This window comes from Triticum urartu, chromosome 2 (genome assembly GCF_003073215.2).
Source record: "Triticum urartu cultivar G1812 chromosome 2, Tu2.1, whole genome shotgun sequence".
In the NCBI taxonomy this organism is placed as follows: Eukaryota; Viridiplantae; Streptophyta; class Magnoliopsida; order Poales; family Poaceae; genus Triticum; species Triticum urartu.
The window spans coordinates 169,417,162-169,425,727 of record NC_053023.1 but is presented as its reverse complement, the minus strand read 5'-3'; positions in this window follow the sequence as shown (position 1 = coordinate 169,425,727).

Here is an 8,566-nt window from a genome sequence, read left to right as displayed (position 1 = left end):
CATATAGCCAGGCTCTTTCATGAGACAAAATTGCTATGTGAGACCACTATTACTTGCTTGTATAGCCTTGTAAACCAGAAAGGAGTATTTGCCTTTCTAGAGATTTCAACAAGTGACTAGACTACACCGAGATGGAGTACATATGGAGCAAAATGAGTGAATCTACACCGTAAATAAATATGTAGTTCTCTCATTTTCCTCTCCGCCTTGGTCGCGGTGCACAATAGGCACCATAGGCACCTCGTCGTCGATGGGAACGTCTCCTGACACGCGATAGACGCAAGCGGCAGTCACCTCCATAGGTGCTTGAGGCCCTCTTTGGTTCATAAGTCCTAGGACTTTTTCCAGTCCCAACTAAAAAGTCCCTAGTCCCTAGTTTTTTTAGCTGGGTTAGAGCAAACTAGCTCAAACTAACCCCTCCTATTTGGATAATTTGAGGCTATTTCAACCCAAACTAGCTCTAACTCAGGGATCCAAACAAGGAGGAGTAGTGCTGTACATGCTACAGTCTGGACCGTAGAACATTGTTTTTTATGGCCATATCAGTACATTGTTTTCTACTGCTGATTCACTTGGCTACCGTGGTTCACACTGCTCTGTCATGGTTCGCACTCCTCCTACTTACATTGCCGACATTTGGGAGAGCCAGCATCCGGGTCGATGTGTCATGCACCAGATTAGAGTGCGGAATCGAAGGGGGGCATCACCCCGGTCGTACCGCCAGTAATTCATGATTATAGTGAGTAGTCATATCACAAGTCTTTCCAGCAGTAACACGTCATCAAATCGGACAGCCCGACCTTTCTAGCAGTAAGTAAGTTGAATCCGCTACTCCCTTACCCTCCTCGCCTCTCTGTCAAACCGCCTACGCGAAAACTACCGCGCGTACTGCCTGGGAAAAGGCCCGCCCTCAACTTTTAACTATGCGAAAATAGTTCGAGCTTGTTGGTTCTATATAAATACTAGTACTGTATGTTTATTCACCTGTGGCGTTGGTCATTGAATGGAGGGCCGGGGAGCACAAGTGAACAATACGAGTACTACCACTACCTCCGTCCTAGTTTATTGGCCCCATTGTATATTGTGTCAAATTTTGACTATAGATTAAACTAACAAAACGTTCATGCATGATACCAAAAATTATATCATTGATAACTATTTTTAAATACGAATCCAACGATATAATTTTCATTGACATGCATTAACATTTTGTTAGCTAAATATTTGGCAAAAATTTGGCACGAAATACAAAGGTGACTTATAAACCAGGACGGAGGTAGTAGTAGTAGTAGTAAGTAGGAGTCGTACAGTTACTCACCTTAAATAGATACTTTCTTTTCTTTAATGCCACGTACACATATTGAACCGCTTGTTGTGGAGAGAAAAAGATAATCACTCCACTATATATGTACACCGGGTCCTGAGCGCTTGCTTTACTAGGGTTGCTCTATTTATTCTCTCATCCTCTCCAGATCTAAACAAGATAGCGGTAGTGACATTTTCTCTTCGCTCACAGCTGGTCACAGATCCAGCCGGATCCCTTCGGCCGGTCTGTGTAGAGGACTAGGTGCATCGTTCACGCGGTCATCGCCGGCGAGGGAGGAAACCCAAGCTGCCGAAGGGGCCCGATCCTCTGCCCGTGCCATTCTCTCCGACACAGCACCGACTCGGCAGGTCCTCCGACCCTTCTTCCTCCCTACCGTATTGTGCGCAGATCCGACCTGCCGCCGCCAACATCCCGACAACCCTCAGGTATAAGTTCTTCGAAAGCGGCCTTGCTCTACTGCCCCAGCTCCCCACGTGTATGCATGTGCATCTTTTTCTACTCCCATCAGCTCTTCCAAAGCCACCTAAATTTTTAGTATTATTAGAGGTAAATCTACTTCATGCATTCGAATCTAGGACTTGGTTCAAATAACGAAGAAAGGGGGGAAAGTTGTAGCATGAATCTAGGACTTGATTCAAAGAGGAAATAATATGGTGAAAGTAGTAGAGACCGGATACCCAACCGGTCTCTTGGTTGAAAAGGGAAATAATGGGAAAATGCAGTACAAACTAGATAAGGAACAAATCTATTATTGGTTGAAGAAAGGATAGAAAGTGGCGGCTGGTGGACAAGTCAACAGAGTACATCCAGGATTAGATTTGTTGCCCTCACATAGTAAAAGGTCTACAGGATTCGAATTGCTACCCTCACATAGTAAAAGGTCTTCAGGATTAGATTTGCTTCCCTCACATAGTAAAGGGTCTCCAGGATTAGAATTGCTGCCCTCACAATGTAAAAGGTCTCCAGGATTATATTTGCTGCCCTCACATAGTAAAAGGTCTCCAGGATTAGATTTGCTACCCTCACATAGTAAAAGGTCTCCAAGATTAGATTTGCTGGCCTCACATAGTAAAAGGTCTCCAGGATTAGATTTGCTGCCCTCATAGAGCATGAACAAACTCGACATCACCACTTTATGCCTCCTTGTAGGTACATTGCGCTGATGCGTCCACTGTCGCATGTCCTTATACCAACCTTTTGCTATTGTTAATGTAAGGGTGCATGTAAAATGAAGCGATCACACTATTACCTTAGGGACATGTCTAACCAGTGTTATTGTTAATCTAATGCCTCCAGTGATATGATGCAATTAAACTGTGTTACAAATGGTACTCCTGCTGTTTTCCCAGTATGATAAGTAAGTTGCTCCTTTACGCTGCTGAGTGTCCTGGTGTCCCTACGGTCCCATGCCCTTAAACCAACTCTTTAGCTGTTGTTGATTTACTGTATCTGGTAAACAAGCAATGCCACCATTAAAGTAATCCCATATTTGACGAATGTCATTATTGATCGTAATGCTTCCGGTAACATGAGTTATTGCTGATGTTTTAAGATTTCTACTATCCTTGTGTGATTTCCATGAACATAATTAAGATGCTTCTTTTCATTTCATGTATGTTTCGTATATTCTTATTGACCAGCAACTATTTACTTTCTATCTTTTTGTGCAGATAGGGATATCCATTTCACCTTGTTGCTATTGTGACCTTTTGGTGAACTGCACAAAACACTCTTTTTTTGGAATGAGTGTCTTGTGCAGTTCAACTAAAATGTCACGTGGGCAACATCTCTCAATTTTGTTGGAACTGCACAAAATGGTGATTGGAGTTTCCAAAATCTTCATCAAATTCTGCTAGTAATCTCGTGCAACATTTTATTAGCCTTTGCAAGATGAGCCACCATTGTCACCACAATGGCACTTTATTTTAGTGGAACTGCACACAAGGATTAGCAAATTATAGTTGCACCTTACTTGAGGAGGACAACCAACCTTAATGTTCCTCAATTTTAGTGCAACTACTAAAGAACCTGCCAGCTCACGAGAGCAAGTACTTGTTGCTAGCTGAATGATGTAATCTTTGCTTCATTTCAGGTGAACTGTAGAAAAAGGTGCATGAATTGAATCATGGAAGTCCAGGTAGGCCTCATCCGAGTGGAGCTGCAGGTTGAGTTTAAGGAGTGCCACAATTATAGTAATCAGGCTCTTCTTGTTTGTGATGTGCAAATAGTAATACTCAACTACAGATGTTGTGACAGTCAAGAGCATTCGCCAAGTTCTTCGGTTGTATGACACGCCAAGTTCTTCGATATTCACTTTATCAAAAGGCTCTAATGGGTTGATTCTTAATCTTGCAAGCTGGGAATCAATGAGATGTGTAGGCATATTTGTTGTACTTATGATTTGAAACTTATTTGTTGGTTATGCATTTTGCAAGCTGGGAATCAATGAGATGTGTAGGCATCTTTGTTGTACTTATTATTTGGATCTTATTTGTTGGTTCTGAATCTTGCAAGCTGGGAAACACGGCATGATGATGCAGAGGACAACAACCATAACAAACAGTTCAAGCTTGGTAGTATTATCTGTGTGAAAGTGCCAATACAGACCCGCTCGTGAACCGACGTGTGGCCAGAGTAGGTTTATTAATGGAGGCGTTTGAATGCGCTGAGGGTGCATCTTCTGCCGGGTGTGCAGCAGGCGAGGGATGGATAGTAACTGTTATCGCCTGTACACACTCAGTTTACTGTTGAATCCAGTTCCCCAAGAGCCGAAAAACGAACTGCTACCGCCGCCTACCCACTTGTTCACTTGAAGAGACTCCAATGGCGATCCGAGGGGTGAGCCTGCTGGATATGGACTTCAGCAAGGAGTTCCCCTTTGAGTTCGCTGTTCAGTCCTATGGCTGCACCAAGTTGAATGTGATGTACACCAATGATCTGGACTCGGTGTAGCTCTACCTCGCCGAGTTCAAGCAGTACCTACAGGATGAGAAAGCACAAGGTCGCGGGACTTAGACCTTGTGCCCGTCCATTCGTCTCCTAACAGGGACTAGTGGATCACCGTCGCCTAGGTATGTGTGCGGGACGAGGTTCTCGTCTACCACAGTTGTAGGGCCATCAGAGGTTCTAGAGCATTCACCCGTTTCATCGGCAGCGCCGACTGCACCTTCGCTATGATGGAGAGAAGGAAGAACGCGACGATTTGGCCATCTGGTGCAACAAGCTTGTCGACATCCAGAAGCAATACAAGATCATCGACAACGGGCAGGAGAAGGACTCCGTGGTTGACCTCGCCGAGACCATCATCGACCCCTGATACGCCAACATGAAAGAATACAACAATATCAAGGACTTGAACACATGGGAGGTACCCCTGAATCTAGCCTACATAACCTATGCAGCCAAGGATGCATACACATGCTACGACATTTACAGGCGGATCTTGGACATGAGGGCATGTCTGCTTACCATAACCGACGAGTACACGGACAGCCGCAGCGTCATGATCAAGCATGCCAGGAAGGTCTAGATGTTGTACTTTATCTGTTGATAAGCACCTTTATCATCTGAGTGTTTCATGCATTAGCCTATGTGTATTAATTATCTATTTTGTCTGAAATATTTCTTTTAAGAACACATTAACCTATTTTGTTTTTTTAGTGGCTATTTGCTTATGTATGTAACTAGTTCACTTGTCCGTTTAAAAAAACTAGTTCACTCGGCTACCGTGCTTTGAATCTCCTTCCTGCCAACATATTACCCTTCTCAGGTGGACCCAGCAGGTCTCGTACACAGACATATGGGACCAACCACCTATACATTTGTAGTTCTTTATTTTGTTCAGTCTTTCTTCCTCTTCCTATACAGCGGCTGGCCATCCCTCTACTCCCACACATTGTCTGGTGGTGGCAGCTCCACCGGCCCACCCTGCACCCGAACAAGTCAACCCTCGTACTCCCCTCCACCTGCGTCTTCCCCCGCTCTGGTTCATTCGGTCCGAGGTCTTGATGTCGTCCTCTGCCTTGGTGCTCTCACCGTGGTGCCGCCGTTTGTCGTTCCCAACATGGTTGGCAAAACAAGAGGAATCGGGAGACAACTGTTCGTCGCGAGGCTGATAGTCCCGGGCCCACCAGGTCCATGGCCTAGGTTTTGTTGTTTAACATGGACAACCCACGACATGTTTCAACATTTTTTGGATCCAGCAGGTATCAAGCGGCCTCTGGGCCTCCCAACCTAGCTTGTCTATGACATCAACATCCCAAGTTATGTTTGTTTTTTCAAGACGACGCACAGCTCAGTTCTATTTTTCTATAAGAATGCAAAACTGAACCTATGTTTTCTATAAGAATGCAAAACTGAACCTATATTTATATCTTATTTTATTACATATATATAATACCAACAACATAAGGTTCTGTTAAACCTGTCACTCGTCCAACCATTTTATAGACCTCCCACTTCCTTTATTTTTCATTTTCATTAATCCTATATCTGAATTTTCTCCCACTTTATTTTTCGATGTAAACTGAGTTTTCTCCCAGTACTTTTCCCTAGAACCAACTCAACTGTCCCACGTCTAGCCTAAAAAATAATAATACCCCACGTCCTATTAACTCATGAAATTAAAGTGGTATTTTATTTTGTAAGTTGAAAGTTCTTACAAAATAATAATAATAATTGTTTATATATAACTTGGCAAGTTAACTCCTAGTGGTTGCGTACATAAGCTTGCAAAGATTTTACTGACCAATGTAGTAATAGACGTGTGATAACCCACAAGTATAGGGGGTTGCAACAGTTTTCGAGGGTAGAGTTTCAACCCAAAATTATTGATTCGACACAAGGGGAGCCAAAGAATATTCTCAAGTATTAGCAGCTGAGTTGTCAATTCAACCACACCTGGAAACTTAATATCTGCAGCAAAATGTTTAGTACCAAAGTAATATGATAGTAATGGTAACAGTAGCAAAAGAAATATTTTTGGGTTTTGTAGTGATTGTAACAATAGCAGCGGAAGAGTAAATAAGCGAAGAACAATATATGGAAAAGCTCGTAGGAAATGGATCGGTGATGGAGAATTATGTCGGATGCGATCGATCATGTAACAATCATAACATAGGGTGACACAGAACTAGCTCCAGTTCATCAATGTAATGTAGGCATGTATTCCGAATATATTCATACGTGCTTTTGCATGACATCTTTTGTCCTACCCTCCCGTGGCAGCGGGGTCCTATTGGAAGCTAAGGGATATTAAGGCCTCCTTTTAATAGAGTACCGTACCAAAGCATTAACACTTAGTGAATACATGAACTCCTCAAACTATGTCATCACCGGTAAGGATCCCGATTATTGTCACTTCGGGGTTAACGGATCATAACACATAAATAGGTGACTATAGACTTGCAAGATAGGATCAAGAACTCACATATATTGATAAAAACATAATAGGTTCAGATCTGAAATCATTGCACTCAGGCCTTAGTGACAAGCATTAAGCATAGCAAAGTCATAGCAACATCAATCTCAGAACATAGTGGATACTAGGGATCAAACCCTAACAAAACTAACTCGATTACATGATAAATCTCATCCAACCCATCACCATCCAGCAAGCCTACAATGGAATTACTCATGCACGGTGGTGAGCATCATGAAATTGGTGATGGAGGAAGGTTGATGATGACGATGGCGACGGATTCCCCTCTCCGGAGCCCCGAACGGACTCCAGATCAGCCCTCCCGAGAGAGTTTAGGGCTTGGCGGCGGCTCCGTATCGTAAAACGTGATGAATCCTTCTCTTTGATTTTTTCTCCCCGAACACGGATATATGGAGCTGGAGTTGAGGTCGGTGGAGCGTCAGGGGGCCCACGAGGTAGGAGGCACGCCCAGGGGGTAGGGCGCGCCCCCACCCTCGTGGATAGGGTGTGGCCCCCCTGACGTGGATCTTTCTTCTAGTATTTTTTATATATTCCAAAAATAATCTCCTTTGATTTTCAGGTCATTTCGAGAACTTTTATTTCTGCACAAAAATAACACCATGGCAATTCTACTGAAAACAGCGTCAGTCCGGGTTAGTTCCATTCAAATCATGCAAGTTAGAGTCCAAAACAAGGGCAAAAGTGTTTGGAAAAGTAGATACGACGGAGATGTATCAATGTGCAATCATGTGTTTACGTGTTTATAACATTTCTCCGTCCAGCCCAACATGATGTTTTCACCCAGCCCAGCAAGTCCATGGATTCCGAGAAAAATGCAAATGGGGTTTAAGTTCCTCCGTATATATAAACGGGCTGCATAGATGCTACATCATTGTTTCACCCAGCCCACCAAATGGACTAAAAAAATGGACTGGCTGACATGTGGGCCAGTAGGTCAAATCCTAACAAGGCGTTGGATTTACATCTAATGGCCAGCATTATTCTTCATTCTCTCGTCTTCTTGCCCCAGCGCTGTCGGGACCGCCTGCTCCAGCCTCCGGCGTCCAGCAGCGTTGTTTTGCGCGCCTCAGAAAAACGCTACCCTGCCGACGGCCAGGCCATCCCTCCACTCCGCACCTCATGTTATTCTCTACCGAGTGTAGGCCCACCCCGCCCCCGAACCAGTCAAGTTTCCCACTCCTCTCCGTCTGCGAATCCACTGCCGTGTCTTCCCCATCTCCTCGCTGCGCTCGGCGCGGCATGGTCAACAAACGAGAGCCATCAGAAGAGGACTGTACTTGGAGAACCTGACGGCTAGGACCCACGAGGTCCATGGTCGTACGCAAGGAAAGTTCCTCCTTATTAAGATGTTTCCTCCCCCCGACAGCTGGGACCCATCAGATGTATCTTTGCACAGAAGGAAGTGTCTCCTTGTTATGCAAAAAAATAATTCCTTCCGATGACAGCTGGGACCTGGCAGATTTGGTGGCTGACTTGTGGGCCTACTAAGCAGACATGTACGCAGGGCTTTGTCAACTTAATCAACAAATGAGTCTAGCAGCTAGACCATTGGATGTTAATCCAACAGTCGTGCTCCTTCTTCAACCTCTGTTCTTGCTCCTGTCTCCCGTGGGTGGCAGTGCTCCCGCACACCCAAACCAGTCAAGTTTCCCACTCCTCTCCATCTACGACTCCACTGCCCTGTCTTCCCCATCTTCGGGTCGTTCTAGTCTGGGGCCTCGTCGTCGCCCACCGGCCTTGGTGCGCTCGGCATGGTGTGGTCAACGTGGTCAACAATCGAGATTCATTAGAAGATGACT